Source organism: Rhinatrema bivittatum, chromosome 5 (genome assembly GCF_901001135.1).
Source record: "Rhinatrema bivittatum chromosome 5, aRhiBiv1.1, whole genome shotgun sequence".
Lineage (NCBI taxonomy): Eukaryota > Metazoa > Chordata > Amphibia > Gymnophiona > Rhinatrematidae > Rhinatrema > Rhinatrema bivittatum.
The window spans coordinates 108,276,447-108,299,322 of NC_042619.1; the positions used below are offsets into that span (position 1 = coordinate 108,276,447).

At 47.2% G+C, this 22,876-nt stretch overlaps 1 long non-coding RNA gene across 1 annotated transcript; it reads left to right on the forward strand.

Annotated features, from left to right (window-relative positions):
* Window positions 1-53: 53 nt before the first annotated feature.
* LOC115092131 lies at window positions 54-22,396 on the forward strand. Its single transcript, XR_003856912.1, has 3 exons — window positions 54-195; window positions 1,064-1,241; window positions 22,337-22,396. It is a non-coding gene; the product is annotated as an uncharacterized LOC115092131 (long non-coding RNA).
* The last annotated feature ends 480 nt before the right edge of the window (window positions 22,397-22,876 follow it).

The window sequence follows — 22,876 nt, forward strand, 5'->3', positions numbered from 1 at the left end:
CGTGATAAGGGACGCCATGCACAGGCAGTAGCTCACGTTCTGGGACGCCTTGTGTGATGTCATAATCGCGAGCCCCACGATCGCTTTCCGATTCGAATGTTGGCGCCCCGGCGAGCGGCTTTATGAGGTCAGCAGGCGGACAATGACTGGGGAGGACGGCTCCAGAATTATACGCCACTTTGGCTTCTATTTTAGGTAAAGGTTTTTCAAATTGCACTTTCGGGGCTGTTTTCGTTGAGGCAGAAAAGTTCAAGAAAATGAGTCTGACTCCTCAATGAAGTTTACTAACTTGATAGGCAACGATGAAGAAATTATTGAGAGAAGAGAGGTGGTTTGGGGGAAAGGAAGGAGAAAACGTGGAAGGGCTGTTAGAAAATAGCAAAAAGACAAAATTTACGAGAAAAAGAGTGATGAAGTCGACAAAAGTACAGATAAAGAAAAGAAACTGACGAGAACATTTTTGCTACACCAGACTAACACGGCTATTCCTCTGAAGGTTAGAACACAGAAAGTTCTTTTTTACTCAACGCACAATTAAACTCTGGAATTTGTTGCCAGAGGATGTGGTTAGTGCAGTTAGTATAGCTGTGTTTAAAAAAGGATTGGATAAGTTCTTGGAGGAGAAGTCCATTACCTGCTATTAATTAAGTTGACTTACAAAATAGCCACTGCTAGTACTAGCAACAGTAACAGGGGATAGATTTAGTTTTTGGGTACTTGCCAGGTTCTTATGGCCTGGATTGGCCACTGTTGGAAACAGGATGCTGGGCTTGATGGACCCTTGGTCTGACACAGTATGGCATTTTCTTATGTTTTTAGAGTGCATACCTGCCCCTAACAACACTGCTGAGACCACAACTGCCCTACTCTTGAATCACATGTTCAGTTCTGCACCATGTTGTGGCCAAATAGTGTACTCTCCATGGTGGGGTCAAGGTTGCTCACATAGTAGATGCTCTGCTGCAACACTTAGCTTGGGACTCCATACAAATCATGAATAAATGGTGTTTTCCATAGCTAGTAGGATGAATTGACTATGAGATGCCTGCCCTTTTCCCTGTAGACTATACTATTGCTTAGCTTTGACAAGGACTGAAGAGGATCTTGAGGTAACTCCCACACATGCTCAGTAGAGCTCAAGGCTCTACTAGCTTGGAGAGACAAGTCCGTTTGGTGCTGCTAGAGGACGTCATCCACAGATCATAGGATGAATTAGCTATCTTTGGAAAACACCAGTTATGGTAAGCAAACTTGATTTCTTTTGAGGCACTTAAATTATCAATGCCCATGGGAAAGGGAGATGGAGGTGCTGTTGATATATCTGCCCCTGAGAAGATCACACTTAAGTACCATCCATCCTGGTGCCTTTATCATCATGTTGAGTAATCTATGTAATTTTATTGCTGAAGCAAAGGCTAAGTTTGTGACCCAGAAACAAAGGATGGAACAACTTGAAAGGAAAGTTACGACTATTGGACACCCATTAACTGGCCTGCAGCCATTTTGTATGGCTTCTGTTACAGATAATTTGACTTTATGAAATAAGCTGGAAGCCTTAGAAACTAGTCAGAGAGGAACTTGCAAGTCTTGAATTTCCTCAGTCCAGGCTATTGGCTCCCCAGGAGTTATTTAAGAAGTATACAAAAAGATATTTAAAATCAGAGAAAAAAACTACCTAAAATCACTAATATGTATTATCTCTTGAAAGGAAAATGGGAAATTTTATCATGAGGAAGAAGGCTTTGATATCAACTCATCTCCAGGTAGCCGGGATCTATTGATAAGGAAAGCAAAGAGAATTTGAAAAAAAGCTTGCCCTGGAAGCAAAAACTAATAATAAAAGCTTTTTCAGGTACATTTGAAGTAAAAAGCCTGTGAGGGAGTGTTGGACCATTAATTGAGCAAGGGGTAGAAGGGGCACTTAGGGATGACAAAGCCATAGCAGAGAGACTAAATTATTCTTTGCTTCGGTATCCACTGCCAGAAATGATATTCAAAGGTGATAATTCAGAGAAACTGAAACAAATATCAATGAACCTGGACAATGTACTAGGGAAAATTGATAAACTACTGAACCAGATGGTATACATCCCAGAGTGCTGAAAGACCTCACAAATGAAACTGCAGACCTGCTATTGGAAATTTATAAACTATCAGAAACATCTATGGTACCTGAAGACTTGGAGGGTTGACAATGTAATGCCAATTTTTAAAAAGAGATCAATGAGTGATCGAGGAAACTATGGACCAGTGAATCTGATATCTGTGCCAGGCAAAATGGTAGAAACTATCATGTAGAACAAAATTGCTGAACATATAGATAGGCATAGTTCAATAGGACAAAGCCAACATGGATTTCGCCAAGAGAAGTCTTGCCTCACAAATTTGCTATATTTTTCTGAGGGTGTAAATAAAGACGTGGATAAAGGTGAGCCAGTTGCTTTAGTGTATGTGGATTTTCAGAAAGCATTTGACAAATTTGCTCATGAGTGACTTCTTAGGAGATTAAAAAGTTATGGGATAGGGGGCAGTGTCCTATTGTGGGTTACCAATCGGTTAAAAGATAAAAAAAACAGAGTAGGCTAAATGGTAAATTTTCCCCGTGGGGGAAAAAAAGGTAAATAATGGAGTACCCCAGGCCTCTGTTCTGTGACAACTGCTTTTTAATATATTTATAAATGACCTGGAAATGGGAACAAATGAGATGATCAAATTTGCAGGTGACAAAATTATTCAAAGTTGTTAAATCACAAGACAATTGTGAGAACTGCAAGAGGACATTACAAAACTGGGAGACTGGGCATGCAAATGGCAAATTAAATTTAATGTGGACAAGTTCAAAGTGATACTTTGAAAATCTATCCCTAAGGGTTATGCTCGTAACCCACGAAAACCTACCCCAACCCCCCCCCCCCGAGCCTATTTTGCATAGGCTCGGCAGCGTGCGCAAGCCCCGGGACGCGCGTAAGTCCTGGGGCTTTCCTTGGGAGGGCGTGTCGGGGGGTCTCACAGCAGCGCATGGCCGCGGCCTCTGGACCAGAACCTGGCGCACCAGCAGCCGGCCAGAGCAGGCGTAACTTTGGGAATAAAGGTAGGGAGGGTGTAGATAGTGCTGGGGGGTGGGTTAGGGAGGGGAAGATGGGGGGAGGCGGAAGGAAAGTTCCCTCTGAGGCCGCGCGTATCTTATAAAATCTGGTGTACTTTTGTTTGCGCCTGGTGCGCGAACAAAAGTACGCGCTCGCGCTTTTTTATAAAATGTACCCCTTAGGGAAGAATAAGCCAAATTATAGCTACATAATGCAAGGTTCTACATTAAGAGTCGGCACTCAGGAAAAGGATCTAGATGTCATTGTTGAAAATACCTTAAAATCTTCTGCTCAGTGTGCAACAGCAGCCAAGAAAGCATATAAAATGCTAGGATTATTAGGAAAGGAATGGAGAATAAAACAATATCATAATGCCTCTATATCTCTCCATGGTGTGACCTCATATTGAGTATTGTGTGCAGTTCTGGTCACCACATCTCAAGAAATATAGCATAATTAGAAAAGGTACAGAGAAGGAGAACCAAGATGATAAAGAGGATGGAACAATTCCCTTATGAAGAAAGGCTGAAGAGAGAGGACTGTTCAGCTTGGAGAAGAGATGCTAAGGAGATATGATAGTTCTATAAAATAATAAGTGGAAAGGAATGAGTAAACATTAATCAATTGTTTACTCTTTCTAAAAAGTGAAAATTTATATTTCACTGTTCTTTTTGTGTACTGGAATATTAGCTTCGGAACAATATTGAGAAATTACTACTTACCTGATAATTTCCTTTTCTTTAGGACACTCAGATGAATCCAGAACAAGTGAATTAAGCACCTCTACCAGCAGATGGAGCAAACAGACGTTACAGTATATATAACCCTGCAGTGAAATCAGCCTGCCAGTATTTTCTTCAAAAGCAACTGTGGAGAGACTTAGCAAAACTTGATTAAACAGATAACCATTTCAATATTCAGCCAATAGGCAACACTGAGCTCAGACAAGAATGTAGTAACACTGGTCTAGGGACTGGATGAACACTTACCAGTAATCCCAATAACAGGTAACCATGGAGGACCAAAATACAACCATTCAGCAGCCAAGGGAGGGAAGCTGGTTTCATCTGACTTCTCCTAAAGAAAAGGAAATTATCTGGTGAGTAGCAATTTCTCATTTCTTAGCGTCGTCAGATGAATCCAGAACAAGTGGGAAGTACCCAAGCTACTCCTGAATAGGGAAGGAAGCTGCCTGCGGTCCAGTCAAAATTGTACATGCAAAGGCTGCATCCTCCCGGGCTTGCACAACCAGACAATACTACCTGGAAAAAGTGTGTAATGAGGACCACATCGCAGCTCGGCAAATGTTGACAGGAGACAATTTCACTTCCACCCATGATACTGCTTGAGTTCTAGTGGAATAAGCCCTGACCTGAGTAGGTAATGGCTTCCCAGCATCAACATATGCAACTGTGACTACCTCCTTAATCCAGTGAGCTATGGTAGCCCGCGAGGCCAGCTCTCCCTGTGCAGTACCACCATGAAGAACAAGACAGGCGATCTGTCTTCTGTAAAGGCTTAGTAACCTCCAGATACTGGACAATGCATCTCTTGACATCCACGGGTCGCAATGGAGAAATTACTTACCTAATAATTTAGTTTTCCTTAGTGTAGACAGATGGACTCAGGACCAGTGGGTATAGTGTGCTCCTAATAGCAGTTGGAGACTGAGTCAGATTTCAATCTGAGGTCAGCATTACATATACCCGTGCAGGAAGCTCTGCTCTTCAGCATTCTCCTCGAAAAGCAATTGTGCATATATGTGTGTTTGAATAACTTGATTACTTGGTTAACTTGATTAACTTGAACTGGTTGACGTGAATTCTAGCTGGAGACCGCCAGTGCACTCAACCGAGAAACGTCAACACCCGGTAATTATAGGTGTCTTAACTAGGGGTAAAGCGTGGCTTACTCGTGCTTGTCTTGCTCTCCGGGATTGTCACCCGAGGTTTCCGTATTCTGAGGCAGCTGTGGGCTGGATACTGAATCCATCTGTTTACACTAAGGAAAACGAAATTATCAGGTAACTAATTTCTCCATTTCCTAGCATGTAGCAGATGGACTCAGGACCAATGGAATGTACAAAAGCTACTCCCGAATCGGGTGGGAGGCTGCCCATGGCCCACCTAGAACTGCCCTTGCAAATGCTGGGTCCTCCCGGGCCTGAACATCCAGGCGGTAGAACCTCGAGAAGGTGTGAAAGGAGGACCATGTCGCCGCCCGACAGATCTCGGCGGGTGACAGCATCTTGGTTTCTGCCCAGGACACTGACTGGGTTCTGGTGGAATGGGCCTTGACTTGTAGAGGTGGAGGCTTCCCTGCCTCTACGTAGGCCGCCTTGATTACTGCTTTGATCCAGCGGGCTATGGTTGCCCATGAAGCCGCTTCCCCTTGTTTCTTCCCGCTGTGAAGGATGAATAGGTGGTATGCCTTTCGTTCGGATTCCGACCTTTCCAGGTATTGGACTAGTAGTCTGCCGACGTTAAGATGGCGAAGAAGGCGAGAGTCATCCGAGTCCTTATGCTCATCTGGAGATGGCAGCGAGATGGTTTGGTTTAGATGGAAATGAGAAACCACCTTTGGAAAGAAGGAAGGGACAGTGAGTAGCTGTAAGGATCCCGGTGTGTATCTGAGGAATGGTTCCCGACAGGATAGTGCTTGAAGTTCGGAGATGCGACGGGCTGAACATATTGCCACTAGGAATGCAGTCTTCAAGGTTAGAAGCCGTAGAGTCAGTCCGCAGGTAGGTTTGAAGGAAGCTCCCGCTAGGAAGTCTAGTACTAGATTGAGGTTCCATAGGGGTACCGGCCACTTTAGTGGTGGTCAGATTTGACACCTCTCAGGAAACGGGAGATGTCTGGATGTGAAGATAGACTGATGCCGTCCACTTTGGTTCTGAAGCAAGCCAACGTGGCCACCTGAACCTTGATGGAGTTGAGAGACAACCCGTTCTGTAAGCCGTCCTGCAGAAATTCCAGGAACGTGGGGATTTTGACTGTCCGCGGAAGTATGTTGCGGTCTTCACACCAGGCTTCAAATATTCTCCATATTCGTATGTAGGTTAGAGACGTGGAAAACTTGCGTGCTCAGAGCAAGGTGTCAATCACTGCCCCTGAGTATCTGCTCTTCTTCAGGTGCGTCCTCTCAATGGCCAGACCTTAAGAGAGAATAGAGTTGGGTCTTCGTGGAAGATCAGTCCTTGCTGGAGCAGATCCCTGTGAGGAGGTAGGGGCAGGGGGCTCCCCTCCAGAAGTCTTTGCATGTCTGCGTGCCACAGCCTTCTTGGCCAATCCGGGGCCACTAGAAGTACTAGCCTCCTGTGGTCTATCCTGCGGATAATCCCGCCCAGTAGCGGCCATGGAGGAAAGGCGAACAGCAGATCTTCCTGTGGCCAGGTCTGGATGAGGGCGTTGATCCCCTGGGATTGTGGGTCTCGTCTGCGGCTGAAGAAGTTGGGAACTTGGGCGTTGGACCGGGTTGCCAGAAGATTCATGGCTGAAGTTCCCCAGCGGTTTATCATCAACTGGAATGCTGTGGTCCACAGCCTCCATTCCCCTGGGTCTAGACTTTCTCTGTTCAGGTAATCCGCAGTGATGTCTTTTTCTGCAATGTCAGTGGCTGAGATCCCTTGCAGGTTTGCTTCTGCCCACACCATTAGGGGTTCTACTTCTAGGGACACCTGTTGGCTTCTGGTTCCTCCCTGGCGGTTGATGTAGGCCACTGTTGTGGCGTTGTCCGACATGACTCTAACCGATTCTCCTCGGAGTCTGTGACTGAATCGCAAGCAGGCTAGTCTGACTGCTCGGGCTTCCAGTCTGTTGATGTTCCATCCCGACTCTTCCTTGTTCCATTGCCCCTCGGCCGTCAGTTCCTGGCAGTGGGCTCCCCACCCTCGTAGGCTCGCATCCGTGGTGAGCAAGACCCAGGTCGGTGGGGATAGCCTTACTCCCTTGCTCAGATGGTCTTCTTGTAGCCACCATAGGAGCTGTATCCATACATCCGCCGATAACCGGAGGCGAATGGTGTAGTCCTGGGACATTGGGTTCCATCGTGACAGTAGGGAACGTTGTAGTGGTCGCATGTAGTCCTTGCCCATGGGACGACTTCTAGGGTCGATGTCAAGAGGCCGAGGACTTGGAGGTAGTCCCATAACATGGGGCGGGCGCCGTTCAACAGTTTTCTCAATTGGTCCATCAGTTTCCTTCTTGTAGGGGGAAGAACGACCTTGTCTTGTTTGGTGTCGAACCGGACTCCCAGGTATTCTAGTGATTGGGAGGGCTGCAGGCAGCTCTTGATTGTATTGACAACCCACCCGAGATTCTGCAGTAGATTCTTGACTCTGGTGGGCGCCTGATGGCTTTCTGCTGGAGATTTTGCCCTGATCAGCCAATCGTCCAGGTACGGATGTACGAAGATACCTTCTTTCCTCAGTGTCATTGCCACTACCACCATGATTTTGGTGAACGTCCGAGGGGCAGTAGCTAGTCCAAAGGGTAGTGCCCGGTACTGGTAGTGGTGGTCCATGATCGTGAAGCATAGAAAGAGCGGACCGGGATGTGCAGATAGGCTTCTGACAGGTCCAGGGAGGTCAGAAATTCTCCGGCTGTACTGACCTTATGACAGAATGTAGGTGTTACGGCTGGGCTCCGGTCAGGAGTCGTGAACACCACCCAGAAGGGTGGCTCCAGGTTGAGAGAGACAGAAATGGCAAAAACAGAGTCTGGGTCCAGGCTGGGTCAGGGCAGGCGGCAGAAGGCAGTGTCTAGGTTCAGGCTGGGTCAGGGCAGGCGGCAGAAGGCAGTGTCTAGGTTCAGGCTGGGTCAGGGCAGGCGGCAGATAGCAGTATCTAGGTTCAGGCTGGGTCAGGGCACAGTAAGCAGGGCAAGGCAGGTCAGAAGGCCCGTAGGCCACACACACACACAGAAGGCCCGTAGGCCACACACCGTAGTCGGGGCAAGGCAAGTCAGAAGGCCCGTAGGCCACACATACACAGAAGGCCCGTAGGCCACACACCGTAAGCAGAGCAGGCAGGTCAGAAGGCCCGTAGGCCACACATACACAGAAGGCCCGTAGGCCACACACCGTAAGCGGGGCAAGGCAGGTCAGAAGGCCCGTAGGCCAGGTAAGAAAAGCGAGGAAGAAGGCCCGAGCGCAAGGCAAGGAAAGGCCCGAAGGCCGCGCAGGGCAAGGAAAGGCCCGAAGGCCGCGCAGGGCAAGGGAAGGCCGCGCAAGGCTAGAGCAGGGAGCCCAGGTGAGCTCGATGCCGAAGCACCGAGGGAACTGTCAGGCAGGGTTATCAGGGCCAACCCAGAACATAGAGTGGACAGGGGAGATGGCCTGGGCCTGTCAGGAGAGCCAGCACTAGAGGGGCCCCTGGTAGTGAGGCGGTTGCACTGCAGCCAAAACTGTAACAGTACCCCCTCCTCAAGGCCTCCCCCTCCTCCCGGGTCCCATCTTAGCAGGGGGTACTCAAAAATGAAATCAGACCCCTCCGAGGGCAGCAACAGCTGGAGCAATTCAACAGGCTCAGATGGCTGAGTCAGAAAGTCTGTTAGTGGTACCGGTTTGAGCCCCTCCGGGGGGTGGCAGCAGGACCGGTTTAGCAGGCTCTTCTCGGGGTAGTGCAGCAGGCTCGGGCCCCTCTCGGGGTGAAACAGCAGGCTCGAACCCCTCTCGGGGCGATGAAGCAGGTTCGGGACCCCTCTCGGGGCGTTGAAGCAGGCTCGGACCCCTCTCGGGGCGTTGTAGCAGGTTCGGACCCCTCTCGGGGCGATGAAGCAGGCTCGGACCCCTCTCGGGGCGTTGTAACAGGCTCGGACCCCTCTCGTGGCATTGAAGCAAGTTCGGACCCCTCTCGGGGCGATGAAGCAAACTCAGATGGCAGAGCAGCAAGGTTAGAAGTAGAGTACATGGAAGACACAGATTGTACTGCCAAGGGCTTGATACCTCGAGCCAAAGTCTGAAGCTCCTGATTTTGTTTCTGGAGGAGCAGGTTAGAGAAGGCACAGGCCGTTCTAGGACGTCTAGGGAAGGTGCTCGTTACAGGCTGTTCAGCAGCTGTGGGAAGCAGAGCCCTGCTCGGGTTAATGAGTTCCATCTGTTTTTGTGCTTGATCTCCTAGAACGGAAGTGCTAGAAGTTCTCTTGGCCAGGTAAGTTTTTGGTTTTCTTGAAGTATAAGCTGCTTTTTGGTGAAAAGTTTTGTGACAAGTTATGCTACAATCTTCTGTTAGTAAACTGTCCAGGGTGAAAACATTCCTAGCTGAGCCAGAAGCAGGGCAGAGTGTGATAGCTCTGGCTGAATCTTTGAGGAGAAGGTGGCCCGTTAGCTGTGCAGCGGGGGCAGGGTTTGCCTGGAGGCAAAAGACAAGGAAGACAGAGACACTTCCACCAGCCTGGTTTGGGAGAATTGCAATTAAGGCATTCTTGGTATACAGACACATTTCTTTTGTGACAGTTGGTGCAAATCCAGTGCTCCTGGTCCGAGAGCTGACAAGCTAATCAGTTCAGGTACGTAGGATAATTCAGAGTTTGACAAATGGTACAGATAATAAACCGTGAGGACTCACCGTCTGAATACTGAGTCCTCTCTGTCTCTCCCAGTGTGAATGGCTTCGGCATACTGTTACGGCTGGGCTCCGGTCAGGAGTCGTGAACACCACCCAGAAGGGTGGCTCCAGGTTGAGAGAGACAGAAATGGCAAAAACAGAGTCTGGGTCCAGGCTGGGTCAGGGCAGGCGGCAGAAGGCAGTGTCTAGGTTCAGGCTGGGTCAGGGCAGGCGGCAGATAGCAGTGTCTAGGTTCAGGCTGGGTCAGGGCACAGTAAGCAGGGCAAGGCAGGTCAGAAGGCCCGTAGGCCACACACACACACAGAAGGCCCGTAGGCCACACACCGTAGTCGGGGCAAGGCAGGTCAGAAGGCCCATAGGCCACACACACACAGAAGGCCCGTAGGCCACACACCGTAAGCAGAGCAAGGCATGTCAGAAGGCCCGTAGGCCACACATACACAGAAGGCCCGTAGGCCACACACCGTAAGCAGAGCGGGCAGGTCAGAAGGCCCGTAGGCCACACATACACAGAAGGCCCGTAGGCCACACACCATAAGCAGAGCGGGCAGGTCAGAAGGCCCGTAGGCCACACATACACAGAAGGCCCGTAGGCCACACACCGTAGTCGGGGCAAGGCAGGTCAGAAGGCCCATAGGCCACACACACACAGAAGGCCCGTAGGCCACACACCGTAAGCAGAGCAAGGCATGTCAGAAGGCCCGTAGGCCACACATACACAGAAGGCCCGTAGGCCACACACCGTAAGCAGAGCGGGCAGGTCAGAAGGCCCATAGGCCACACATACACAGAAGGCCCGTAGGCCACACACCGTAAGCGGGGCAAGGCAGGTCAGAAGGCCCGTAGGCCAGGTAAGAAAAGCGAGGAAGAAGGCCCGAAGGCAGCGCAAGGCAAGGAAAGGCCCGAAGGCCGCGCAGGGCAAGGCAAGGAAAGGCCCGAAGGCCGCGCAAGGCTAGAGCAGGGAGCCCAGGTGAGCTCGATGCCGAAGCACCGAGGGAACTGTCAGGCAGGGTTATCAGGGCCAACCCAGAACATAGAGTGGACAAGGGAGATGGCCTGGGCCTGTCAGGAGAGCCAGCACTAGAGGGGCCCCTGGTGGTGAGGCGGTTGCACTGCAGCCAAAACTGTAACAGTAGGGTTTCCATGCGAAAGTGTGGTTGATAGATAGGTCCAGGATGGGCCGGAACGTTCCCTCTTTCTTGGGGATGATAAAATAGATGGAATAGTGCCCAGTATTTTGTTGGTGCATGGGCACCGGTGTTATAGCCTTTAGGGAGAGCAATTTTGTCAGTGTGGTTTCCACTGCCGTCCTCTTGGAGGGGGAGTGGCAAGGGGATTGCACAAATTCGTCTGGAGGGATGCTGTGGAAGTCCAGATGGTATCCCTCTCGAATGATGGTTAGGACCCACTTGTCCGACTTTATCTCGACCCATCTTTGGTAGAATAGGGCAAGCCTGCCCCCTATGGCTTCCTCCTGTGGATGGGTCTGTTGATTCTCATTGTGGAGTGCGGCTGGGGCCTGGACCTGAGCCGGCTCCCCTCTTGTTGTGTTTGTTCCGAAACAACTGGCCCCTGCCTGCGGGGTGAGGAGCGCTGTGATCCTCTGCCCTTGCTTGTTCGGGGAGAGGGGCGATGGCTTCTTTTGTTCTTGTCCTCCGGTAGCCGAGGTACTGGGGATTCGCCCCAATTGTCGGCTAACTTCTCCAGTTCGCTTCCGAACAGGAGGGCTCCTTTAAAGGGCATTCTTGTGAGTTTCGTCTTGGAGGTCACGTTGGCTGACCAGCTTCGGGGCCAGAGTTGTCTTCTGGCTGCCACAATGGATGAGACGCCCCTGCCTGAGGTGCGCACCAGGTCGGACGTCGCATCTGTGAGGAAGGATATCGCTGGTTCTGTTTCGACGGGCGTGGTAGCGTTCCTGGCAAGTGATAAGCAGGCATGTGTCACCATGGTACAGCAGGCAGCGATCTGTAGTGACATAGCTGCTGCATCAAATGATTGTTTAAGGATGGATTCTTGACGTCTGTCCTGGGTATCCTTGAGTGCCGCTCCTCCTTCGTCTGAAATGGTAGTGTGCTTCTGACAGCGCAGACCATGGCGTCCACTTTGGGGGAACACCAAGAGTTCTTTGGCTGAGGGTTCCAGTGGATATAGGGCTTCTAGGGCCTGTCCTCCTTTGAAACTGGCCTCCGGAGCATTCCAAGTCATCAGTTGTTGTACGGCCTGCAGCAATGGGAAATGGCGTGAGGCCTGACGGAGCCCGACCAGCAGAGGATTCATCTTTGGCTCCACTGTGGCGCTTGTGCCTGGGATGGCCAGCTCCTTCAGGCTCAGAGATATGAGGTCTGGTAACTCGTCTCTGAAGAAACGCATCATGGTTCAGTATGGTTCCGTTCCTGGAGGGATTTCTCCTTCCTCCAGGGAGTCTGGTTCTTCCTCCGTGGTGTCTGTGTCCCCTAAGAGGAGGCTTTTGTCCGGAGGGGGCATGTCTCGGGGAGGCCGAGAGGGGCCTGGAAGGATTTGGTCTTCTGGTGGAGGCTGTGGCTGTGTAACTGGTGGCACCGATTGTGCCTGGACAAAGGTTTGCAGCCCTTTGAAGAATTCTACCCAGGAAAAGGTTCCTGGGTCCATATTGAAGCCAGTGGCGTTCCCCGAGCCCGAGGGGCCCAAATGAGTAGGGGCCGAGCCGGGGATAGAGAGGTCCGGGGTACTATCGTTGGTGGAGCCGGATTCCTCTATTGGCCTGGGGGGAGGGTCTTATCCTGGTTCCCCCAGGGCCTCTTCGCACTGCAGGCACAGGGCAGAGGCCACTTCGTGTTGTGCCGCTCTCAGGTGGCAGGCAGGGCAGAGAGCTTGTCCCTTGGTTTTCTTGGTCGGTGGTGCCATGATTTGAGCGCGTGGAGTCGATCAAAAATGCATGCAGCGGGAGGCTTAGATATGCGCTCCACCTGCGTTGAAGATGTGCATGCAGGCCGCTATGCGCGCCTAGGGAGGGATGCGAGCCGCTGTGCGCACAAGTAGTTTATGCGCCTGGCTCGCCGCTGTGCGCACAGCTCAATTTTGCGGACAAATAGGCAATCAAGGGGGGGGAGATGGCGCGGTGACCACGCGGGTAAGATGGCGGGCCCCCTGGAGGGTCTCCATGAGGGAGGACCCTCGTACCAAATTAGGGTCTAGCCAGGACGGGGCTGTTCAACCTGATGAGACAAACACCGGAAGGCGATCTGTGTGGCTATCAGAGCCTTGGAGACTTTAAGAAAAGTTTTCTACCTTACCTTGCCTCAGCGCTTCCCGGTCTCGTGCTGGGCAGTCTCCGGCTGTGGGGGGAAGAGGGAAATACCTTCACCGCCGTGCTCGGTATTGCACCCACTGCCTCTCAGCCACTCCTGTTCCTGGGGGCTATGTCCATGCCAGGAACCGGCTACCGGACCGAGGCTTACCTCTGAGGGATCTTGGAAATCACCTCAGGAATTCTTGACTGGGGGAGGGAGGGACCTTTAGGTATCACCGCAGGAGAGCAGGGCTTATCTTGTAGAGGTAAGATTTTGGAATTTTCTTTCTTCTTTGGTTTGGATTTCCTAACGCTGTGCAAGCGTGTGTAGAGTCCCAAACTCCTAAGAAGACGGAGAAATACTGAAGAGCAGAACTTCCTTCACGGGTATATGTAGTGCTGACGTCAGATTGAAATTTAACTCCGTCTCCAACTGCTATCAGGAGCACACTATACCCATTGGTCCTGAGTTCATCTGCTATACGGTAGGAAACAGACGATACTCCTGAACATCTTTCTCTTTGTCCAGAGAGGGCAGGGAGATGGACTGATTCAAGTGTAAGTCAATGACCACCTTTGGTAGAAAAGAAGGAACAGTACACAGCTGTATCACCTCCTAGAGTCACTCGGAGGAAAGGCTCCTGGCAAGACAAGGCCTGCAGTTCGGAAACCTACACACAGAACAAATTGCCACAAGAAACACCATTTTCAAAGTCAGTAACCACAAGTTCAGGTTACACATCGGTCTAAACATAGAGCCCACTAAGAAATTCAATATCAAATTAAGAGTTCCTGAGGGCACCGGAAACTGCAAAGGAGGACGTAGATGTTTCACTCCTTTCAGGAAACGGGCCACATCAGGATGAGCTGACTGTGATCGACCGCACCTTGAATACTGTGTACAATTCTGGTCGCCGCAAAAAGATCTCAAAAAAGATATAATTGCGATGGAGAAGGTACAGAGAAGGGCTACCAAAATGATAAGGGGCATGGAACAGCTCCCCTATGAGGAAAGACTAAAGAGGTTAGGAGTTTTCAGCTTGGAGAAGAGACGGCTAAGGGGGGACATGATAGAGATGTTTAAAATCATGAGAGGTCTAGAACGGATAGATGTGAATCGGTTATTTACTCTTTCGGATAATAGAAAGACTAGGGGGGCACTCCATGAAGTTAGCATGGGGCACATTTAAAACTAACCGGAGAACGTTCTTTTTTACTCAACGCACAATTAAACTCTGGAATTTGTTGCCAGAGGATGTGGTTAGTGCAGTTAGTGTAGCTGAGTTTAAAAAAGGATTGGATAAGTTCTTGGAGGAGAAGTCCATTACCTGCTATTAAGTTCACTTAGAGAATAGCCACTGCCATTAGCAATGGTAACATGGAATAGACTTAGTTTTTGGGTACTTGCCAGGTTCTTATGGCCTGGATTGGCCACTGTTGGAAACAGGATGCTGGGCTTGATGGACCCTTGGTCTGTCCCAGTATGGCATTTTCTTATGTTCTTAACTGACCTCTGAACAGGCGAGAGCCGCTACTTGTACCTTCTAAGGAATTAAGTGCTAAGCCTTTATTCAAGCCATCCTGTAAAAATTCCAAAATGAACGGAATCTTGATGAAACACAGAAGAGTATCTCGATCCTCACACCAGGTCTCAAACACTTGCCAAACCCGCATATAAGCCAAGGAAGTGGAGAACTTTCTAGCTCTTAGCAAGGTGGAAATCACTGCCGCAGAGTATCCGCGTTTCAGCAAGCGAGCCCTTTCAAGGGCCATACTGTAAGACAAAATAAAGTTGGATCTTCATGAAGAATAGGACCCTGCCACAACAGATCCCTGTGTACTGGAAGCTGAAGTGGCAATTCTGCCAGCAGCCGCCACAGATCCGCATACCACGGTTTCCTCGGCCAATTTGGAGCAACCAAGAGCACCATCTTTTTGTGGCACTCGATCCTTTGGACTAATCTGCCCAACATGGGCCATGGAGGAAAGGCATACAGCAACTTCTCTTCCGGCCACTCCTGCACCAAATTAGCCTCTGGGGTGCCCCACTCAAGATCAATCAATTCTTGAATGGCCTCCAATACAGGGAAAAAAACAAGAGGCTTTACGTAGAGAAACCAAAATGGGTTGGTTTTTTTTGGCTCAGTCATGGAATCTGCCCCAGGGACTCCCAGCATTTTCAAGGTCTGGGAAATCAGGGCCGACAGTTCATCTCTAAGGAAGAACCTTAGCATAGTCCTATACGGTTCTAATCCTGGAGGAATTTCATCCTCCTCAAGAGAGTCCGGAACGGCGTCATCAACTGTTCCATCCAGCTCTTTATTGGGTAGTACTGTTGCCACTCTAATACTCCTCCAGTGCTTACAAGTAGGTCTAGGCAAGGTTTGCACTTGTAGAAAGGATTGTAAACCCTGGGAAACTACCCTTGCTGAAGAACCAGTTAGGGGAGTTCCAAATTCAGGTGCTGCATCTGAAAAGTCTTTACCCAGACCTACATCTGGCTAGGAAGAGCAGGCTTAGTAAAATCAGAGGAAGATAATTCTCCATGAGCCTCCAAACAGTGCTGGTACAAGTCAGTGGGTACTCCTGGTTGAGATGCCCAAACATGACAGGCAGTGCAAAGAGAAAGGCGCTTAGGTTTCTTGGATATAGGCGCCATTAGACCGGCAGCAAGCTGATCATGGCTGGCAGCATGCATCTATCTTTTTTTTTTGGGCGACCAAAAATTCTAGGCGTCTCATACCTAAGCACCCAAGACTTAGGGGTCTCTAGGATAGGCACCATAAAAAATTAAGCGCACACAATGCTCAACTTGTGCGCACAGGTAAGCGGATGGCCACTTAAAGAGATGCTTAACTTGAATGCACAGACTACTAGACCTACCTAAGTGTCCAAACATTGGACGCCAACTTGGACATACAGGTAGATACACACACCGAACAGACAATCCTGAAGAGGGTAGTCTAAAGAAAGTGCACTAAATGCTATTGAGGCTCAGCACACAGTGAAAAAGCCTCAGAGCAGGGCCTAGCCTACAGAGACTGCTCAACCCGCCAGGCTGCCCATGTCCCTTGACCTCTCACAGAATGAGACTGTCGGAACGGTGCACTGAGCAAGGAGACCAGGGGAAGGAAGAAGCCCTACAGCAATAAACCCCTCCTTCTCTGTCTCTGTATTTTTACCTTTTTTTTTTTTTTTTAAACTTACCTGAGCTCAGTCTTACCTGGCTGAGAACAGAGACATTCTCCGGCTGTGGGGGGAGAGGGCATTTGCCGTCATCGCCACTCTCCGCTTCCTGCCCCTGCTGCCTTTCAGTTTCCTTAACAGCTATATCCATGCCGGCTGAAAAACCAGCTACTGGACCAAGGCACTTATCTGAGGGACCACGGAAATCACCTCAGGAATTCTCAACTGGGGGAGGGACCTTTTGGTATCACTGCAAGAGAGCGGGACAAATTTATTTTCCTTATTTCTTTTTTTTTTAAATTGCAGCAATCCCCAATCGGGAGATGCACGTCCACCATCTGCTGGAGATGGAGAATAGAGGCAAGCTGATGTCACTGCAGGGATATATATACTGTGACGTCAGTTTGTGCCTTCTCCATTTATTGGTATAGGTGCATAACCCACTTGTTCTGGATTCATCTGCCAGGATGCTACAAAAAGCAGTTATTTGGATTTAGTATGGACTATCAAAAACAAAAAAACCCCAAACCCCTTTTTCCTAACAATCTTTCTACAATGTCACTCACGAAAATGTTGAAAAGATCTGAGGCACACTGCTAGTAACACCCCACTCCATTTACCACTATCGTTTGTCACATCCCATTCACCCAGTTTCTAACCCAATCAGTCTAGGGCCCATACCAAGAGCACTCAATTTATTTATAAATTACCTATGCAGACCCATGTCGAAGGCCATATTAAAATCCAAGTACCACCACATCTAAAGTTCTCGACCCAACTCTCTGGTTTCCCAAAGAAATTGATCAGCTTCGTCAGACAAGATCTACCTCTGGAACCATTGGATTCTAGAAACTGCACTATCCTCTGTTTCAGTGTTGAATATGGAGGCAAAGAAGACACTTCAGGCAGCTTTCATGGCAGGCAGGTAAAAAGAGGACTTGAGCACAATGCAGCGCTCTCTTTTATTGTACATTCATACAAAGGCAGATGATGTGTCATTACATGATTGGCTACTTTCCCCATAGCAACAGACGAGTCCCTACACTATTGGCTTTGGCTCAGGGGGTGTGCACTGATCATCTCATTGGCTGCTGAAATCTATACCTCCTGACTTTGTCCTGCCTCTGACTAGGGAACACCCAGGCCCTCCCCCAGGAATTCAGGGCTAAGCACAAGCCAGAGAAATACATGATAGTCAGGTATCCTTTCCCAGGCAGAGAGGCTTAAGCACAAGTGATGCTTTTATTCAGGCAAATGTCAGGGAGAAGGGAAGTTAAGTGTTTAAACCCTGATGAAATGGCTTGCTGGCAAGCGCATATTTCCCACATCTCACCCTTTCTGTTTTTGTTTAGGTAGCTCAATAAAGCTTTAGACCCTTACTGAAATCTGTTATGTCTTGCATATGGGCTGGAGATAGGGGAAGGGGGATTTTGGAGAGAAGAAAGCTGATTCGGCGTGGTGTGCCAGCTGCCGATGAGCTCCTGAATCTCCATATCACCCAGAGCTGCAGGGCTCATGATTCCCTATTAGGTATCTTACAAGACATCTTTGTATCCGGGCTGAGAGCAAGGTTTCAGTATGGATATGAGGTTGGGTATGCACTGAATACAGCATCACAGGCAAATAATTAAGATAATTACAGTAATTATAATAGAAATCACCCCTTTGAGACCAGAAATATCAGGGAGCCAAGACCATAGCCAGTCCCATGGAGAAGTTGGTATTCTGCCTGAAAGTGGTGCATCAGCAACCATGGTTTCTATCTGCTCTATGGTATGTGTGAGGTTTGCTTTATAGTCTGATATGTACACATAGCAATGAGATCCAATTAATGCACAAACACCACCCTTTAAAGCTAAAATAGTGTCTAAGGTATAGCTGTTCTGTATGCTACTTCTCTAATCTGAGAGACTTTTGTTGTGAGTAGTTTTTAATGCATGGACTGTCTGATTAAATAGGGCAGTAGTCCAGTTAGCTAGGATGTGTAAGTCTCTGTAATTCATATCATTTGGGTTATATAACTACAAAAGGTAAATCCCTCATCCCCTCTATACTTTCTGTACTTGCTTGGGTCTCCCACTGCACATCCTGAAATCTGCCAATTGCATACATATATGTGGTATAATTATGTAAGTGTTCAGTGATTAATACAAATGTTCGGTTACAATATGGATATTTCCCACCTGAATTCCCTTTCCCATCCCCTGTATCATAGTCCCAACAAAGAGCGGCAGTCTCTTGAATAAGGCTACCAATGTGTAGTATGGTATTATTAACTGGAGAGTTAATGAAAACACCTCTCTGTAAGGATAATTAGTTCATACTGTAAGGTTAAATGGTACAGCATGCAATCAGTCGTTCCTCCGCAGGCTTGGGTTGGCATGTGTGTGCAGATCCAACAGTCTGTTCGATTCAACAGGTGTGAAAAGTTCTGTGCATCGAGGATGTACATGTTGTTCTGTCAGAGTCCTTGTTCTGAAATCACCATAGCTGGAGAAATAAGGCAAAGGAGGAGGGTGCAGAACACAATTGTTAATGAGTTGGCATTCAGGCAAGAAAAGGCGGCTAATAAGTTCTCTGGAGTTTTCTCAAGGCCTTGCTGTTCTAAGAGTTGTGCAGATTGGTTGGATAGGGCCTTGATCTGTCCCCAGGTCATGTGGTGCTGCTTTTTGCAAGGAGTCCGGACTCTGTCCTTCTGAGGGCTGTGGAGGCTCATGGAGAAGTTGGGGATCGGGTCCTGTAGACCTAGACACCTTTCCATCTCTCCACGGCTTGATATACCGGCTTGGAACCCCAAAGTGGACCTGTGGAAACAAGCACAGAAACATATCCTCGTCCCTATGATAAGGGGACGGGACCGTACCAGACATTAAATATTCTATACAAAACTGATGGCTGTGGGTGACTAACCCTAGTCCCATAATGATTACTCATGGCTGTGGTCTTAAATTTGATATGTTTGGATGATTTAAAGTGATTTAAAACAATACTTTGTTCTTGTTCAGCCAGTCCTGTTTAGGGGAAAATCCAGGGGCAATCCCTCCTTTTTCTTTTTGTTTGGTCCAGAGCTCTTAAGGGTATGATTTGCTCTCTCCACAATGGCTTGCCCTGTGGTGTTGTAGGGGATGCCAAATACGTATTTAATGTTCAATTATTGACAAAATTCATGCAAAGGAATGGCTGCAGTAAATAGAGCCATTATCAGTTTTAGAACAGAAAAGAAGGTTATCAAGAAGGTTTTTATGCAGTGATCAATTTTCATTCAGTAAAATAGCAATAAGTGTAAATTAATCATTTAAAGGAAAAGTCATTTGTAGTAAGCAGAATCACAAATGACAAGTATGTCAGACATTATATTAAACATATGTTACACAAGACTGACACATTCATATTCATTCATCCTGCAAATATTCATTCATAGTCTTCTTGGCATCAAGACAGGCAACAGATAACACATAATTTAAGCTAAAAATCTTATCAAAAAGTTATCAAAAACAAAATTAAATCAAGGATCAAAAGTCAAAGGTGTTAGAAAAATGTTAAAATAAACTGCAAAGTGTTCACCTTCACATCTCCTCATGGCAGGAAGGCTGTGTAAATCTGGAAAATATCAAAAACTGGCATACAGCAAAAAATTTATTAAGGTAAGGATTAAAGTAAAATTCTTACTTTTTAACTTGGAGAAAATCAATTCTATTATTCAATTTAGATTTGCAAGAAAAGGTTTGGGCGGGATTGCTTTTAGATGTAGCAACCTCTATCAGTAAAAATTTTAAGGTTCAGAATTCTGTAAAAATTTGTGAAAAAAAATAAAACTGAAGTTTCTTAATACAGAAGGTCTATAGGCCTGAAAAATAAAAACTATTATACAACAGAATTATTAAAACAATAATATAATATAACTTGTAGAATAGCATAGCGCCTCCTAGGGAGACACCATCATTACTTTATAGATTTGCAACTATTGTTCCAGGTTGCAATCAATAATACTCTGAGCTTACTTTCAATGTGGAATATCAGAATGAATTTCTTCTTATAATTACTAGAATAGGAAATTAAACACGCTGTTCGCGCTAAAGTGACTGTAACTACTATTAAATGTCCTTGTCAGTAACCTCAGTTTAGTATTAAAGAAGTTTGAAAGTATGTTTGAAAGTATTAAAAAGATTAACAGAAAGAGAGTGACGAGGAAGGCTCTAGTGCAGTAATGCATTGAAGGTTGAGGGAAAAGATTTGGATCAGCAGGAGATCTGTCTGAGTTATAACATAGAAACTAGAGAGAGAAACTGCAGGACTAAGTCCAGTTTTTTTTCTTTTCAAAGTTCTCCCCTCCCTCCCCCATGAGTGGCAAGCAAGAGTTAACAGAAAGACAGTAAAGGGGGGGAGGAGCAGTGTTTCTCAAAAGAAAAGAACTGCACCCAAGGAGTTAATCCTTCAGTCAATAGGAACTGAAAGATAGCATTGTTTAACAATTTAGATTGCATCATCCTAGACAATGGCTGGCAAGTTCTTGCTGATTTCTTGCAGACAGATTCTATTTTAATTTACTTTTGTCCTGAAAGGGAGAATTACAAGTTCTGTGTGCTAGCAATACAAGCTATAAACTTAAATCTCAGAGAAATGGAGTCATTTTAAATGTGAGCCAAATTAATTTTGCAAAAAGTGAACATTTCACATGAAATTCACACAGCAATTGTTCCAATTTCAGTACAGTTTTAACATAAGGCTCTGCATTAACTTTGTGGGGGAAAATACTCTCAAAGTATTCAGATTTTTTGTAACTGAATTCAAAGAGAAACTACTCCTTTCAAAGACTAAGAGAAACCATTTTTTCCAAATCTGTACTGTTTAAGAGAAACCATTTTTTCCAAATCTGTACTGTTTGTTCAATTCCTTTGTTTAATCTGGTCTGCAATAGGTCATTGAAGTGTATAATTAAATCAATTTTTTCATAGTGATATTTTCTTTGCTTGTAACGCAGGAGTCTAATTAAATCCTTTTTTTTCATATTGATATTTTCTTTGCTTGTAACGCAGGAGTGCAGCTGCTTGGCCCAAGGTCTTATATGCTGATTTCTTTGAAGACCTGGGGGCATAGCCACTGCTCATGGCACTCAACTCTATTGCTGCCACACCCAGCTCTTTAATCCCTTTTGTAATAGGAGAGGCTTGAATCCCTTTCAATAATTCCTCTCTTGTGAGATTTCCATGTTCTAGGTGAAATCCCATGCTGACCGCGGCACATAAATTGTTACCGGGAGCAGTGGTTTGAGATGGTAATTTACCTGGACAAATTGATGATGCAGAATCAATGACTGTCTCAGGCAATGGCAAATGGGGGTACAGGGAGTGGTTGGTGGGGGAAGGGGGTTGCAGGCAAGATGGAGGAAGGCTAGTTTTTCTGACCTCAGTGTTTTCAGTTTCCTGGGGCCTTTTCTCTGAGATGGACGCAGAGGAAGCCACAGGAGCCATGTGAGTGTGTGTCCCCAGATGTTCTATTTCATTTTCTGTCCCCCTTTGTTCATGGTTCTTTTCTGTGATGGGGAAGGCTTGAAGTCCTTCCAACAATTCTTTTTGTGTAAGGCTTTCTTTTTGCTGTTTCTGCTGAAATTCAATGCTAATCGCCCCACCCAGGCCAGGTTGTGGTTCAATTGTTCTCAAGGACTGCTTTTCTAAAGAAGTGGGGAAGGTGTGAATGGGCTTGGGTGTGGGTATGGAGAGCTGATACAAAGAATTTGCTGTCTCTGAGGGAGACTGAGCATAAGATGGGGGAAGGGTATTCTGATTGAGTTTGCCTGCTTCTAAAAGCACATGATTTGAAACTGCTGCCTTGAAACCTTTTTTTCCTATGTGTTCTATGGCCTCTGTACATTTTTGCCAGATTAATAACTGCTTTATGGGAGCTCTGGGAGCCATATGAAGATTATTACCTATTAAAATCCAGTCCTGAATATTCAGAGTTCCAGCCTGTGAATACCAAGGGCAACGGCAAGCTATTTCACTTATTAATTTTTCTAAGTCCCCCAGGCTGACTTGCGCTATTTCTTTTCTTCTGGTGATGAAATAATAATTCTTGATGATTTGCTGCAGCTCCCTAGCATGTAGCCTTTGCTGTACAGTCAAATCACTTCCCATGCTCACGAATGTGGGGAACAAACTTGCTAAAAAATACTTAAATATACTAAAAAGTACTTTAAATATACTTACGATTTGCAAATCTGTTGAACAGTGCGCACTTAGGCTATGTCCAGCCGAATGAGCAGAGAGTTTATCATCACGTCGCGGGATCACCAGATGTTGAATATGGAGGCATAGAACACACTTCAGGCAGCTTTCATGGCAGGCAGGTAAAAAGAGGACTTGAGCACAATGCAGCGCTCTCTTTTATTGTACATTCATACAAAGGCAGATGATGTGTCATTACATGATTGGCTACTTTCCCCATAGCAACAGACGAGTCCCTACACTATTGGCTTTGGCTCAGGGGGTGTGCACGGATCATCTCATTGGCTGCTGAAATCTATACCTCCTGACTTTGTCCTGCCTCTGACTAGGGAACACCCAGCCCCTCCCCCAGGAATTCAGGGCTAAGCACAAGCCAGAGAAATACATGATAGTCAGGTATCCTTTCCCAGGCAGAGAGGCTTAAGCACAAGTGATGCTTTTATTCAGGCAAATGTCAGGGAGAAGGGAAGTTAAGTGTTTAAACCCTGATGAAATGGCTTGCTGGCAAGCGCATATTTCCCACATTTCAGCAGTAATTCTATTA